The sequence below is a fragment of the Cetorhinus maximus genome, chromosome 16 (genome assembly GCF_964194155.1).
Source record: "Cetorhinus maximus chromosome 16, sCetMax3.hap1.1, whole genome shotgun sequence".
Taxonomy (NCBI): domain Eukaryota; kingdom Metazoa; phylum Chordata; class Chondrichthyes; order Lamniformes; family Cetorhinidae; genus Cetorhinus; species Cetorhinus maximus.
In genome coordinates, this window is record NC_135894.1 from 30,988,979 (window position 1) to 31,006,924 (window position 17,946).

Consider the following 17,946-nt stretch of genomic DNA (forward strand, 5'->3'; position numbering starts at 1 on the left):
ACACAGTCGGAAACTAACTGTATACACTCAGCTGCGGAGAAGGTAGAAGGAGAGAGAACAGCAACCCTGGCTCAAGAACCCCCTTCAAAGTAACCCTTTTCCTCTCTGTCCAATGACCTGGATCTCCAGGATTGGCCAGCTGAGTCTCCTGAGGATACACAAATCACCAAGCCTGACAGACGTCATCCTTGTTTCGAGGAATTGACAATGATGATAATGACAATATTTCTACCATGGCCAAATCTCAGACAGGTGTATAGGTGCATTGCTGGGATTTGCATTTCTTAAATAACTTTCAGGACATTGAAAACTGCCAATGTTCACAGGCCAAATGTATTTATATTTGAAATATTAAGAGGATATTAATTTTCTTTTTGTTTTTGAAAAGATAGGTGGGTTAAAGCTGGTTGAGGCTGTTGAACAAGACTGAAGTTTACTGGCTGTCATTTCAAAGCTTTAATTAAGGTATATGAAATACATTAATTGAGCTAGAAGCTATAGGATTATGTAATAGCATTTGATCAGATAATTTTGCACGATCCCCTGTTAAATGTCATCTCTATTCAACAACAAAAGCAATGTTCCACATTTTGTGGTATGATTACTTCTAAAAGTGAAACAGAAACATTCTACACAATGATTGGGCTTATGTTGTTCAGTGCGAGGGAGTTGCATTAACTCATAGCATGGCTCAGTGCTCTCGCCTCATCCGGAGGCTATCAGGTCAGGTCCCACTCCAGACACGTGAGCCCAAAAATTTAGGCTGAATGAAGGCTGCACTGTCAGAGGTTCCTTCTTTCTGATGAGATTTTTTAAATGAGGCCCTGTCTTCCCTCTCAGGTGGACATAAAAGATCCCAAGGTGCTACTTTGAAGAAGAGTGGGGAGTTATTCATCAATGTTGACCCCTCAATCAACATCACAAGAAAGTCACTGGCCAGGATTTTTGGGTTGTCGGGTGGGCGTGCCGGACGGGCCTGGGAGTGGCCAGGAAACGATCGGCCGCCTGCCATCGGGCCCCGATCGCGATTTCAGGCTGGCTGGCCAATTAACGGTGTGAAAAATGCACTGAGAATCTCAGCGCTGCTGGAGTGGGGATGAGAGGAGTGCAAGCGCTAAAGTCTGTGCATGTGCGGGGGAACGTGCACTGAGGCACAGAGCTGCCTCAGGGGGCTGAAGAATTTTAAAATCAAAAATAAAGATTTTAAAAATAAGGGAAACGTGTCCCCACATGTGACTCAGTCACATGAACAGGGACATATTAAAAATGAAGTTCAAAAATTTTTATCTTTTTAAAATTACAGTTGGGAACCTCATCCCGCCCGTGGATGGGATTTCTTAAAAAGTCCAAAGGCCGCTTGGCTGATTCACCCGCCCGCCAACCGTAAGGATTGACGGGCAGCGAAAAATACAGCTCAATTAATTGCTTAATGGGCTTAAAAGCCCTCTTAATTGTCTGCAGGCGCACTGCCAGCTCTAATGCACACCCGCCGACTGAAATATTGTGCGAGTGCGCGATGACGTTGGGACATTCACCCAACGTGAGCACCCGCCCGACGAACATAAAATCCTGCCCATTATCACATTGCTGTTTGTGGGAACTTGCTGTGTGCAAATTGGCTGCTACGTTTCCTACAACGCTGATTACACTTCAGAAGCACAGGTACACTTCTCAAAGCCAGCTTTTTAAAAACCAGACATTTTCAGAATGTGCCACACATCATTTTAAAATATATTTTACTCAATTAAAATGAACTTACCTGGACAATTCGGCTCAGCACTGCATGGCACCAGACTTATTATCCCCTTCACCACCTGCTATTTATTCCAGGTCTATTCCTGCGCTCCGAGCGACCCTTGACCCCAGTGGACCCAGATGTCCTGAACCACCCACTGTCCAAAGCGCCTGATCCCGCAAAATCGAGAATTGGTTTTGAAAGAGTGTACCTGCACTTCATTCACTGTAAAACACATTCAGATTGCCTGAGGTTGTGGAAGGGGCTAATAAATGCAAATCTTTATTGTCTTACGTAAGAAATAGGAGCAGAAATAGACCAAACAAGCCCGTTCCACTATATAATAAGACTGTTGATGAACTTTAATTCCACTTTCCCACCCTATCTTCAAACTCCTTGTTCCCTTAGTGTCCAAAAATCTAACAAGCTCAGTCTTCAATTTACATGGAATTACATTGAATGTATATCACAGAAACAGGCCATTCAGCGTAACAAGTCCTTGCCAGTATATCTATTCCCTTCTCCCTCAGGCTTGTGTAGCGTTCCCTTAAATGTATCACAGAATCACACAGTGCAGAAGAGGCCCTTCAGCCCATCGAGTCTGCACCGACACATGAGAAACACCTGACCTACCTACCTAATCCCATTTACCAGGACTTGGCCCATAGCCTTGAATGTTATGACGTACCAAATGCTCATCCAGGTACTTTTTAAAGGATGTGAGGCAACCCGCCTCCACCACCCTCCCAGGCAGTGCATTCCAGACCATCACCACCCTCTGGATAAAAAAGTTTTTCCTCACATTCCCCCCTAAACCTCCTGCCCCTCACCTTGAACTTGTGTCCCCTCGTGACTGACCCTTCAACTAAGGGGAACAGCTGCTCCCTATCCAACCTGTCCATGCCCCTCAATCTTGTACACCTCGATCAGGTCGCCCCTCAGTCTTCTCTGCTCCAACGAAAACAACCCAGGTCTATCCAACCTCTCTTCATAACTTAAATGTTTCATCTCAGGTAACATCCTGGTGAATCTCCTCTGCACCCCCTCCAGTGCAATCACATCCTTCCTATAATGTGGTGACCAGAACTGCACACAGCACTCCAGCTGTGGCCTCACCAAGGTTCTATACAACTCCAACATGACCTTCCTACTTTTGTCATCTATGCCTCGATTGATAAATGCAAGTGTCCCGTATGTCTTTTTCACCACCCCACTAACGTGCCCCTCCACCTTCAGAGATCTATGGACACACATGCCAAGGTCCCTTTGTTCCTCAGAACTTCCTAGTGTCATGCCATTCATTGAATACTTCCTTGTCAAATTACTCCTTCCAAAGTGTATCACCTCACACTTTTCAGGGTTAAATTCCATCTGCCACTTATCTGCCCATTTGACCATCCCGTCCATATCTTCCTGTAGCCCAAGACACTCAACCTCACTGTTAACCACCCGGCCAATCTTTGTGTCATCTGCAAACTTACTGATCCTACCCCCCACAGAGTCATCTATGTCGTTTATATAAATGACGAATAATAGGGGACCCAGCACAGATCCCTGTGGTATGCCACTGGACACTGGCTTCCAGTCACAAAAGCATCCTTCTGTCATCACCCTCTGCATCCTACAACTAAGCCAATTTTGAATCCACCTTATCAAATTACCCTGTATCCCATGTGTGTTTGCCTTCTTTATAAGCCTCCCATGTGGGACCTTGTCAAAGTCTTTGCTGAAATCCATATAAACTACATCAACCACACTACCCTCATCTACACATCTGGTCACCTCATCAAAAAATTCAATCAAATTTGTTAGGCATGACCTCCCTCTGACAAAGCCATGCTGACTATCCCTGATCAAACCTTGCCTCTCCAAGTGAAGATAGATTCTCTCCTTCAGAACTTTCTCCAATAGTTTCCCTACCACTGACGTGAGACTCACTGGTCTATAGTTCCCTGGCTTATCTCTACAACCCTTCTTAAATAGCGGAACCACATTAGCTGTTCTCCAGTCCTCTGGCACCTCCCCTGTGGCCAGAGAGGAATTAAAAATTTGGGTCAGAGCCCCTGTGATCTCCTCCCTTGCCTCCCTCAGCAGTCTGGGACACAAATCATCCGGACCTGGAGATTTGTCCACTTTTAAGCCTGCCAACACCTCCAATACCTTGTCACTCCCTATATCAATTTGCTTAAGAACCTGGCAGTCTCTCTCCCCGAGTTTGATACCTTCATCCTCATTCTATTGGGTGAAGATGGATGTGAAGTATTCATTCAACACTCTAGCGATGTCTACTATGTATCTATACTATTTGCTTGAACTATTTACTCCCTGTGGTAGTGAGTTCACCACTCTCTGGGTAAAGAAGTTTCTTCTGAATTGCCTGTTGGATTTCTTGGTGACTGTGATACATTGATGTCCTCTAGTTTTGCTCTTCCAAACAAGTAGAAACATTGGGCAGAACAATACAGGGGGTGCGGATGGCACACCCTCTCCACCCCGGAAACAAGGTTGGCATGGAGCCGACATACTCCATGCTGACCCGCCCTGCAACAATAAAGCACTGAGGGTGGACTAATGAGGGCTGAGTGGGAATTCAGCCCTTCATTGAGGAGGAAGTCCCACCCTCTGGAACTGCCAGCTAATCAGATTGGCCATTGGCTCCATCGGTCCCAGCAACGCCAGGAAGGCGTCAGTGGCAGCTGTCTGGACTGCTGGTGAAGAAAGGACCCCAAGACCTTGGATCCCCAAGCATGCAAGTGCGGGGTCTTGGGCTGGGAGGGTTTGAGTAGGTTAAGGAAAGGGGTGGGGGCGGGCAGAGGGGGTGGGTTTAAGGGAGGAAGCGGGTAGGAAGGAAGGAGGGAATTCAACGCAAGGAGGCTGCTCCGCAATCGGCAAAGGGCAGCTCCCGAAGAGTGACTGCCCCCCCTTTCTTCCTGCTCTAAGTATTTGAGTGAAAAAATCGAGCTTCCCGCTCCCACCCTGCTGCCCGCACCATATGTTTTATAGTGTGGGCAGTATATTATCAGGGTCAATTGTGTTGATAATAAGCCTAATTGACCCTTGATTATTCATTTAAATATGGTGGTTGGGCTGCTGCTTTTGGCACTGCCTGCATTCTGCCACCCCCCCATATTATGGGGCTGAGCTCAGGGGTGGGCAGGAAGGTGTGGGATGAGCACCCACCAGGTCACTCAACAGCCTTCTTTTTTCAAGAAACCCAGCTTGTCATGATGCGTATCTTCCCTGATGCGTATAACCTCAGCTCTGGCATCATCCTTGTGAATCTGTTTTGGACACTTTTCATTTCCTCCGTATCCTTTTTATAACATGGCAACCAGGACTGTACACAGTACTCTGAGGTAATATAACCAGGTTCAATACAAGTTCACCATAACTTCTCTACTTTTTAATTCCTATCCCTCCAGAAATAAATCTTTGATCTTGGTTTGCTCTTTGTACAGCCTTATTGACCTGTGTCACAACTTTTACTGATTTGTGTATTTGTACTCTCAGACCCCTTTGCTCCTCTTTCCCATTTAGATTCTTATTTTCCAAGTACTATGTTATCTCCTTACATTTTGCTAAGGAAAGTAACACTTCAGCTCTCTATGCTGAAATGCATTTGCTAACTATATGCAGATTCTGCAAAGTTATTAATGTCTTGTAATTTGTTGCAGTCTTCCTCGGTTGCAACAGCACATAGATCAGCAAGCAGAATGGGCAGACAAGTGGCAGATGGAATTTAATACAGAGATGTGTGAGGCGATGCACTTTGCGAGAAGAAATAGGGACAAACAACATAGACTAAATGGTACAAATCTAAAAACACGGGAACAGAGAGATCTGGGGGTTCATGTGCATCAATCTTTGAAGGTGGCAGGACACACAGAATGCAGTTAGCAAAGCATATGGGATCTTGGGCTTCATAAATAGAGGCATCGAGAACAAAAGCAGGTAAGTTATGCTGAACCTTTATAAAGCTCTGGTTAGGCCCCAACTAGAGTTTTGTGTACAGTTCTGGTCACCACACTTTAAGAACGATGTGAGGGTCCTCGAGAGGGTGGTGGTTGCAGAGATAATCAATGTTTTCAAAAGGAAATCAGATGGGCACTTAAGGGAAGTAAACTTAAAGGGTTATACATGTAGAGTGGGTAATGGGACTAATTGAGAGAGATGGTTATTTGTTACGGACAAGAGGGCAAGGTGGATTGAATTATTACTACTGTTCCACACTTCTGTATGTGACAGAAGTAGTTTTAATTTCTAATTTAATTTGCTTCCCTTAGTATCCTTTCCCTTGTCAAAATGGGCCGACTGTATTTCCCAAACCCCAGTTTCTGAGGTCCAATGTTAACAATAACCCCACAGCAAATTCATTGTGAAACCAAACTAGGATTTATTAACACATCTAAAACCCGAGGGATGGATCGCGACACATTCACACTCATGAGCAGACAAGGTAGAAAGGCAAAGAAGTTACAAATTGCATGTTACTTTAAAAAAAATCAAAAGGTATCGGCACTAATTCACGTGAGTGGAGTCCAGCAAGTCCATGTCCAATGAAGGTTCTTCCAGGTGGCTTTGTCTGGCAGAATTTCTGGTCTTTGTCCTAGGAACTCAGTCAAGGCAGCTGAAGATGCAAAGTATACCTGTATTCTGGGAATTAGATCACTCTGTTGGTGAAATACTGGGTTCTTTCTGGAGATCTGACTTTGAAGGAGATGGAGGTCAGAGACAGGCTGCTGCCTGGAGTCTGGTTTTCTCTTCTGAGGTTAAACCACATTTGAAGACAGAATCCAAAAGCTGTAGAACGAAAGCAATTCAAACAGCTCAAGTCTCGGTCATGTGACAGGGTGGTTTCAGATCGAGCCATACAGCTAACAATGTACTTGGCACCTTCATGAAAGCCTATTGTATTTTGAGCAGCCAACTGTGGAGCCATTAGCACAACATTGGAGATGAGGAGTCACAATAGTTCTGCCTTTGTCCAGAGCTGGCTGGTGCAGATGTCTTGTCAACTAGTCCTTTGTGTTGGCTTGGCTGGAATGTTCAGACAAGCAAAGGGAGTGTCACATTCCAGGTGTATGGTAATTTAGCCTATGTCCATTGGAACAGCTTAGAATCTTCCAGAACTACCAGCATGTGACCATTTTATCAGCCCAGCAATTATCCAGTTTTATGAGAAAACATAGGCCAGGATTTTAAGCTTGGCATGTGGGTGTGTGCCTGACATGCACGAGCGTGAAATAGCACCCGATGACATTGGGTGAGCGTCCCGTCATTTTGCACGATATTTCGGTTGGCGGGTGTGCACAGGAGTCAGCAGTGCGTCCACTGACAATTAAGAGGGCTGTTAAGCCCATTAATTAATTGAATTGAATTTTTCCCTGCCTGTCGATCTTTACGTTGGCGGCCTTTGCATTTTTTGTGCAACCTCATCCAAGGACGAGATGAGGTTTCGACCAGTGATTTAAAAAAAATAGAAACTTTTAAAACTCATTTTTAACATGTCCCTGCTCATGTGACAGAGTCACACGAGGGGACATGTTTTCCTTATTTTTCAACTCTTCATTTGTAATGTTAAAAATCTTCAGCTCCCTGATGCAGCTCTGTGCCTTCAGGGAGCTTTCACCGAGCGCACCCTGTTAAGTGGCCAGCCACCGTGAAATTGCGGTGGGGGCAGTCGGTTTCACGGCCACTCCCAGGCCTGCCCGCCACACCTGCGCGACAAGGTAAAAATCCTGCTCATAATTTAAAGAGAGTACAGAAGAGAAACAAATTTTTTAAAATCTTTTTTCTCCATGCCTTCTTGGCATATTATTATTGTTTTTTTTTACTCACTTCCCTAATTTGTCTGTACATTTTTCCTCCATATCCCTTCCATTATTAGGTGGTCTGTAAACTACCCCTATTACAGAGAGGACACTTTCTCCTTGCTAATATATAATACCTGTTGAATCGGACCGGTGTCTGTGGGACCTCCTCAACCATTCCTAAATTCCCTTTGGGTGTGACTGTTCGCGATAAACTATCCAGAGATTCCTCCCTCTTCCTTATGTTTCAGAGTGTCTTTAGCTCAACGGCTCGGAGACGGACTGACTGAAGCAAGAGATGTTTCCTGCAGATGTGGAAACCTGGGACAGTCTCGCTATCCACAAACTGCCACATACCACATTCCAGACATGTAACCTGCCCTGCCACGTCTAGTTTGTTTTATTTACATTTCTATTGATAGCCTGAATTAAAATGAGGTGAACAGCTTTTGTTTCTTTTTAAAAAATGACTTAGCATTCCCCTACCCGATTTACTCATCCATAGAGCTCTTCCTCCTTTCTCGTTGTGAAGTTAGACAAGAACTGAGAATCCACATCTCTCTGAGGTAAACAATTCAAAGGTTCATAATCCTTTGTGTGAAGAAATTTCTCTTCAGCTCAGGCCTAAATGGTCCCCTTATCCTGAGGCTTTGACTCCTAGATCCAGAGTCTCTAACCAAGGGATACAACCTGATGGAGTTATATCCTCAAGGTCACATTTCAAAATGGACTAGTTTTCAAATGTTGGAAAATATAGCCCTTCTTTAAACTGTATTTTCTGTTCATTCTGTATTTTACTGTAACCATTTCATGGTCTTGGGATAATTCTGGCCATTCAGTTGAGTTGCGGCAGCATTTACATAATGTACTGTATCAGAGAACCACCAAGAAAATGAACCATTTCTAGAATAAAACCTTAAACACCTAGGGCCTTGGTGATGTGATGACCTTCAGTTCTGCCACATTTTTCCCTGTGACAAATGGCAGGATATGGGAGAGAAGCAGAGATATACATTTTTAAAAAGCTTGCATTCCTTCCAAATGCCACAATAGATATGTGTGGGGTGTTTGGAGGGAGGGGTGGTGAGGGTTGGCACAAAGAAATAGAAGAACCAGGAAGGAGGGCAAAAGACGGAGAGTGACACCAATGGGAAAGTTTTGGCTTGTCCAACCTTGAACAAAATGGGTGAAGGTGTGGCAGGGAGTGGTGTCTAGACACCACTGTAGGTTGGGGTGCTAGACACCAGGGAAGTGGTGGGGGCGAACTACTGGGCAGGGGACCTAGACACCATTGGGAGAAGGATTCACTACATTCTCACTGGAAAAACTAATCCTGTTTTTATTAGGAGATACAAATTCTGTTTTCTATAGTTTGTAAAGACTCTTGTTTAAATAGATGTTACTGTAAAACAGACACCATTGTAAAATAGATTCCATTTTTCCCCACCTCCAACTCATTGACAAATATTGTGTGTCAATACTCACTCTGTAAATTTAAATCAACAAAATTGAGAAGTGAACTTAAGTTAAAGGAAGCGGTGTGTTTATTTAAGCAAGATTCCCATGAGAATAAGAAATCTGATGGGCATTAGATATTAATATAAATGAACATGCAGTTGAACAGTGAATGCAATTGGATTTATTGAGTATTTCAGCATGTTAGGAAGATCTTAACAGACTGCCTTTCTCTAAGGCAGCTCAATGTACAACAAAAATGAACCACCAAATCCAGCAATATACAAAAATACACATCTGAGTAACTTCCTAAACAATAAATATTCAACCATGCATTTAAACAGAAAAGGCACAGAAAACAAATTCCATTCTAGTAGTCATAAAATTACCAACTACATAAATAAATCACCCAAATATCTATAAGTAAATGTAACATTATATTCAAAGGGTGAAAACACATAAAACATCCTTTTTCCCAAACAGTATGCAATAAATACTCCATATTTTGTTTATTAAAAATAAAACTGTGCTGTTGTAAACATTATGTAAACAAACACGTTTCACTTTTGCCTTATCTTTATCAGAGTATGTAAAGACAAATCTGTTGCCTATGAGTTGATTTTTAAATGACACTGGAAGGGTATGGGCAGTTTAAAGCTATAATCATTTCTGAAGCAAAATTAGTCCTAAAATTTGGTATAACAGACTGTTCAATATCTGATTTTGATATGTGAGGAGGGAAATCAGAAAATCAAAGCATAGCAAGAAGCTAAGTGTGGCAATCAGGATATAGATGGTATACAATTCACACAAAAGATTTATCTTGGTCACCAGCCTTCTGATCCATGTGGAATCCCATCACGTCTTTAAGAGCCTGCAAACCAGGCTACACAGCAATTCACATGGGTAGCCATCTGCTTGCTCGGTTATGGTATGTACACTTTCTCCTGTAAAGGGCATTGCCAGCAGGAAGGTAGCACTAAGGCAAAGCAACGTCAGGAAATGTTTCATAAAGGTGATAATGCGAGAATTCTATAAAGTTTGCATAATGTTCCCATCAGTAGTAAATTAAAATGCTTGGTAGAACAGGTAAGAACAGAAAGTACAGGCTAGTCATATTACAACTTGTCCAGATCACTTTTTATACATCTGTTTCCATGTTTTGTGTCAACATCACAGCCTCACGTGTTGTTTCTTCTTTGCTGTGTCTTTTGACATTTAGGGTTGCGGAGGTGCCTCTTTAAAAATTCTATTGCCACCATTTCATGACCCACCACCCAACAAGATAAGAAAAAACATTGTTCAGTAATGTATAAAACAGCCTTCTCACAAGGTGAGGTTTGGAAGTGTAGGGCTGCTTTTGCTGCAGAAGTAAGCAATGATTTAGCAAGTAAACACCAAGATAGCTTATAAACTTGATTTAAGGGCAACCATAAATAGAAATAGAAAACCGTTTGTCTTAGAAAATAGCTGAGTTACAATTTGTTACATTAACTACCACAAATACCAGCACAACTTCAATACGTTTACAAATATCAAACCGGACTGCACTATGGATAATCCAAACTGTATAAAATACATCCCAGGCAGGAGAATAATACTCGAGGTACAATTACAGATATGTGTGGTCATTACAGTGTTAAACTGTATTAGTGCAACGTAGCCCATTAAAGATCATAAGCAAAACTTTTGACTTTACATGCACATTTTGTTTGTAAACGCACTGTGAAAAGAAGCTGTGTCAATTATTTGCCACTAGATGTTGCACTTAAGACACAACTCAAGAGATGGCTGGCCACGAGGGGGAAAAAAAATCATCAATGCCCTTTTGAATATCTACAAACATGTTTGTTCCCAGTGCATTATAAACTCCTCATGACAAAGCCTTGTCGGTCATTATTCACACAGTGCAGCATTTTGTTTAGTCCCCAGTTCTCATTCTTGTAGCAGTGTCTTGGCACCCTACAAGGGGAGTGGCTTCTAATTACTGTAAAAGTACTTAAAGGATCACATGACTGTTGCAGTTAATTTCTCTCTGAGGAAGCAAAAAAGTTGCTACTGTGTCCCTTAAGAACCAGGTAAAAATTGTTTTAATGGTAAGGCTTCATTCTTCAAAGTGACTGCATAGAAGAGTAAAAAAAATTGCAGTTCATTGGTGTGGATAAGTGCAATTTTGACTCAATTTTATTTTAGATACAGTTTCACCACTTGCTGTTCAGTATGAAGATTTAGTGCAGACATCTGATTCTGCTGCCAAAGTAAAGCTAGGTATAAAAGCAATTTGTCCTGCTTGCTCTAGGGAGCTGGTCCAGAAGGATCTGGTACCCAAACATTCAAATGCCCTCAAGTCACATTTAGCAATGTGGGACTTCTTGGAGTGAAATTTGTTCACATAGCTCCGTTTTATGATATCAATGAAGAATGCTGTGGGCTACGTAGCTCATGGCCCACAGCACCAACTGATCCCTGCAATACAACATCGCAGTGCTTTGCAAACTAATTTCTCCCCAACTGCCTTCATACGGACTCGAAACATTAACTCTGTCTTTCTCTCCACAGATGCTGTCAGACCTGCTGAGTTTTTCCAGCAATTTTTGTTTTTGTTTCAGATTTCCAGCATCTGCAGTATTTTGCTTTTGCCTTTTTTACTCTCCACAAACTTCAACACACAATCTAACACACTCAGCGCAGGACTGAGTGAGCCCTGCACTGGTTGAGGTGCTGTCTTTCAGGTGAAACATTAAATCGAGGCCCTGTCTTCTCTCCTAAGTAGATGCTAAAGATCCCCTTCATTTATTTTGAGGAGCAGGGGAGTTCTCGTCTATCTCCCTGGTCAACATTTAACTTCCAATCAACATCATTAAAACAGATTAGACCAGATCTTCCGGTCTCCGGATAGTCAGAGACCTGACGTACCCCCACAAGATGCACTTCGGGGCCCCACGGACATACTGACTCCATGGGAATAGGCCTGGAATTTTGTACTTCCGATAGGTAATTCCCCTGTACCCTGGGACTCTCTGAAATATCTCTGACCATAAGTTCAAATCAGAGATTTTAGATGGTTCCGACTTACCTGAATATTTACCCAGGAAATGTTAGATAGAAAAATCCTTGTCTAACTCCTGGGTAACTACACAACTGATTCCTCCCCACACCCCACCATGACCCCTGACCCAACTTGACTAGCCCCCAACACTTGATCCCTAACCAAGCCTGACAACCTCCTCCAACCCAACCTGACTAACCCTGGACTCACCTACCTACTCACCCACCCTACCCACCTCATGCACCTATCACCCTACCCACCTGCCACCCTATCTACTTACCTCATCCACCCTACCGACTTACACACCAATATATTCGCCCATGCGCTCATTCAGTAATACACTGAAAAGCTATTTAAATGCCCCAAAGCTTCTCAGTGTGTTGGTGAACACTTACCAGAATACGGCAGCTGGTGCCACGAAAAGGGGCATGGGCTGTCTTCCCCGACGATCCAGCGCTACGAGGAAGCAGGTTAATGGAAGACCACTCTGCATTTCTGAAGAAGCCGGGTTTGGAAGACCGGGCCAGAAACACGGAGCAGAGTTGTGCTGGAGAAAAGTAGGAGCGGAGCAGTAATCCAGTAATCCGCTGCTCCTCAGAAGATTCGGGTCATTATTTGGACATTTTCACATTGCTGTTTGTGGGATCTTGCTGTGCCAAAATTGTCTACCATGTTTTCTACTTTACAACAGTGACTACACATTAAAAAGTACTCCATTGGCTGTGAAGTGCTTTAAGACTTCCTGGGAACAGTAACACTGGTGATTTTTTCTTCTTTCTCATGTACACCCCAAGATAGAAACCTCTGGGCTGTCTTACTATACAGACACTTAACACTCACGTACCAAGCTCCTCCCTGCTGTTAAATGGATGCATCAACCCATTTCTTTACAATGGGTCAACAACTTTGTTAGAAAAGCAGAGTGAATGTGTAGCACTCACAGGGACTTTCCCACTTTATCTCATGCCATCATCCTCCACAACAGTGTAAATACTGGGATAACTACTACATACACACACACACACACACATATACAGACACACACACATACACAGACACACACACATATACAGACACACACACATATACAGACACACACACATATACAGACACACACAGACAGATGGACACACATACACACATATATACATAGGCACACACACACACATAGACAGACACACAGACACACGCACAGATACATACACAGACACACACACACAGATACATACACACACAGATACATACGCACACACACACACACAGATACATACACACACATACATACACACACACACACACAGAGATACATACACACACACACACACACACATAGATACATACACACACACACAGATACATACACACACACACACACAGATACATACACATACACACAGATACATACACACACACACAGATACACACACACACACAGATACACACACACACACAGATACATACACACACACACACACACAGATACATACACACGCACACACACAGATACATACACACGCACACACACACACAGATACATACACACACACACACAGATACATACACACACACACACAGATACATACACACACAGATACATACACACGCACACACACAGATACATACACACGCACACACACACAGATACATACGCACACACACACACACACAGATACATACGCACACACACACACAGATACATACACACACACACACAGATACATACACACACACACACAGATACATACACACACACACACACATACACACACACACACACACATATATACACACAGACACACACATATATACACACACACACACACACACACAGATACATACACACACACACATATATACACACACACAGATACATACACACACACACAGATACATACACACACAGATACATATACACACAGATACACACAGACACACACATATATACACACAGACACACACATATATACACACAGACACACATATATACACAAATACATATACACACACATACACACACACACACACAGACACACATATATATACACACACACAAATATACACACACAGACACACACACACACACACAGACAGGCACACACATGTACAGACACACATGCACTCACATGTACACACAGACACACACATGGATACACACAGACACACACATTAATGGTCCAGTTTCACAGCAGATTCTACCAGCCTACCATCAACAATGCTGAGGGAAAACAGAGATTAGCCATTCAGAATCTTACAGCACAGGAGGTGGTAAATCAGCCCATCATATCTGTGACAGTTCTTTGTGAATGAGGGATCCAATTAGTTCCATTCCTTGTTCTTTTCCCACAGCCCTGCAAATGTTTCCTTTTTAGCTACATATCTGATCCCTGTTTAAAAGTTCCTACTGAATCTGTTCTCTGTTTCCAGTATCCTTTCAGGCAGCGCATTCCAGACCAGAACAACACACTAAGTTTTTTTTTTTAAATCCTCATTTCTCCCCTGTTTTTTGCCCCATATCTTCAATCTGTGCCAACTGATCATCCTCTCACTGGAAACAGTTTCTTCCAATTTAACCTATCAAAATCCCAGATAATTTGTAACACCTCAAATAAATTTGCTCAAACTAGACTAATCCTGGCATTGCCAATTTCCCTCAGGAACTGAAATCCCTCATCCCAGCTACCATTGTAGCAAATCTCCTGCTCACTCTCTCCAAAGCTGTTTCATCCTCCTAAAGTGTGCAGCCCAGAAATGGACATAATATACCACTGGGGCCTAACTAATGATTTATAAAGGTTAGGTATAACTGCCTTGCTTTTGTCCTCTATATCACTATTTATGAAGCCCAGGAACCCAATTACTTTTTTAACAGCCTTCTCAACTTGTCCTGTTAGCTTCAAAGATTTGTCTACGTGAGCCTTCTGTTCGTGAACTCCCTTTAAAATTGTATCATCTAATTTATAATCCTCTCCTCACTTCACACTTCTCTGCATTGAATATCATCTGCCAATTTCATCCATTTGCCTATGTCCTCCTCAGGTTTAAAGCTATCATCCCCACGGGCTACCATGGGCAGAATCTTGTGGAAGCAACTGGGGCCTTGACTCCAAACTGAAGAGTCAGCAAGAGCCCAGCATCACCTCTTTTTGGGAAGACCTGCTGCATCATGTGCCAATCAGGCACTTGGTCCAGGCAGATGACAAGGCCAATCAGAGGCTGGCAGCTCTACTGAATGGCGGCACCACCAAGAAGCAGGTGGCTGCTGCAACTACAACACCCGCCCGAGGGCGAGGATCGTCATGGGATCCTAGACCACGGGTGATGTCAGGTGGGGGGTTGCAATGGAGGAGAGGGGTCAGCAGTAAGGGGAAGGGGGACTGGTTCTCAGTGGACCCTCCCTTCCTAATGGTGGGTCCCTCGATCAGGCACTGCATGCCTTTGAAGGACGGCCCACCCTGCATGGGATTGTTTGTCGTGCTCCCTGTATAATAATTCCCTGCCCCCACCTCCCCCCAACCCACCAGCCTTTGGGTTAGTACCAGCAGTAGCAGGGTGGCGGAATGAGGCCTTTAAGTGAGCACTGATTGGCCAATTAGTGCCTCAATTGGTGGTGGGGCAGAAAGCCAGTCCATGGGCCTTCCCAGCACAGACTGAACTGGGGATCCCAACCACCTTCCCGTCTGATTAAACGTGTCCCCACCACCAAACTCGCCATGCGAGAGGATACAAGATTCACCCCTACGTTTCTAACCTTTGAGTCATTTGCAAACTGTGAAGAGTCCAGATTATTAATAAAGAACACTGATCCTAAAATGGACTTCTGAGGGACACCACTCTATACTTCCCTGCAGTCTGAAAAACAACTGTTCACCCTCTACTCTCTGCTTTCTGTCTTTTACCCAATTTGTGTCCACACTGCCACTACTCCTTCAACCATACCGGTTTCAATTTCAATAACGAGTCTATGATGTGGTACCTTATCAAATGCATACACAACAGGAAATGCACGGCCCTCATTAACTCTTTGTTATTTCATTGTCAGACATCATTTGCCTTGAACAAATCTATTTTAGCTGTCATTTATTAACCACCGCTTTTCCACCAACACTGACATTATGCCTGTAATTGCCAGATTTATCCCTCTCTCCTTTTTTTGAACATTTACAACCTTCTAGTCCTTTGGCACTGGTTCAATATCCAAGGAGGATTGCAATATTGTGGACAAAGTCTCTGCTATTCCACCCTTACTTCTTTCAGTAACCCGGTCTAGGATGCATCACATCTGGACCTGGGGACTTTACTACTTCTGAGCATTGCTAGATGTTTAAATACATTGTCTTTAGTGCTCAGAGCAGGGATCACTCGGTGTGCTTTCGATCAATATAGGGAGAAATAGGAATTTCTTGCAGCCTGGACACTGCCTGAATCAAACATTCTTGTTGCTGTTGTTATTTGATCTGATTTTTTTTAATGTGGTTTGATCAGGGATCCCTAACTTCTTGGTGATTATCAAATAACAGTTCAAGCATAATGAACCAACATGGTATGGCACTGCCCTTTGACCACAGAGGGTAAACCCTGTTTAATCCTTGCAAAAGCACCCCAAAGCAAGAATATGGTGTCATATGAGCTCACTAGCTCAAAGTCTCAGGGTGGGATTTTCTGCACCCACCTGCTGCTGGGATCTTCCTGTCCTGCCGCAAGTCAACGGACTTCTGGCTGGGACGCCGCCTCGCCCCACAGCGGGTCCTGCCCGCGACGGGGCCGTAAAATCCCAACCTCTGCAGCTGATGTAGGTGGGATATTAGATCCCATTGCCTGCTCAGTTTGATGCTCTTATCACTTTCATACTTTCTTTGAAAGACTATGGCTTGGAAGCTTTCATAGGATTTTGGTTCCAAAGCCTTACGTTGCCAAGCAGAGCAGATTGAATGATGCCACTGTATTTTCTATGACGGTTTTCCGATTATTTCTTTATCCACTAAAATTATCAATGGTGTTTGGTATCAGAGCGCCAGGTGCTGTGTCATTCTACATTACCCATTTTGATAAATGGCTGGAGGAGATTCAGTATTGATGTTGGAATTGATCATAGGAGTCAAAATCTGTTTGATGCCCTTTATTTTGGAAGAAACGGTCTTCCTTCAGGAAGTATCCTATTTAGTCCGAATATATTCTAGTCTTCACCCTACCCTCCTCGTAAAGCTCCTAACATTCATTTTCATGAAGATCTCTAGGTAAAATTTAAATTCTTGCTCTTGATTTAGGTAGTTCCAACCTAACTGTATGGGATTAGGTAAAAGTAGAATGTATTACAAGGTTAGGTACTCTTATCATAGAAACATAGAAACTCGGAGCAGGAGTAGGCCATTCGGCCTTTCGAACCTGCTCTGCCATTCATTATGATCATGGCTGATCATCCAACTCAATAGTCTGCTCCTGCTTTCTCCCCATACCCTTTGATCCCTTTCACCCCAAGAGCTATATCTAACTCCTTCTTGAAAACATACAATGTTTTGGTCTCAACTACTTTCTGTGGTAACGAATTCCACAGGCTCACCACTCTCAGAAATACCTTGTTTCAGCTAAGTACAGGTTGTTGATGTCATTCAACAGAGACAATTCCACATATGTGTCCACTCTATTGAGTTTTCCTTTTTATCCCTTCATATTTGAAGACAGCAACTCAAATTTGAAACAAAGCTCCAGAAGTGGCTGTAGGCCTCCAGTAACTTCCCCAAGTGGCCATACAGCTTACGCTAACCCAGATTGTAGGTGTTGGTAGAGCCTTTAGACCACACAGCTATAACAGCTAACTCCTACCCGATATACCAACATGCACTCCTCTTGCATCACGATATTGCAATATGCTTTCCATTGCACTCAGGGGCACAGGCTTA

General features: G+C 43.3%; 1 long non-coding RNA gene across 1 annotated transcript; it reads right to left on the reverse strand.

Annotated features, from left to right (window-relative positions):
* Positions 1–9,161: 9,161 nt before the first annotated feature.
* Positions 9,162–13,971, reverse strand: LOC144691488 (uncharacterized). The gene is made up of 2 exons (XR_013579142.1): positions 12,445–13,971; positions 9,162–10,363 (listed from the first exon to the last, which is right to left on the reverse strand). It is a non-coding gene; the product is annotated as an uncharacterized LOC144691488 (long non-coding RNA).
* Between the last annotated feature and the right edge of the window lie 3,975 nt (positions 13,972–17,946).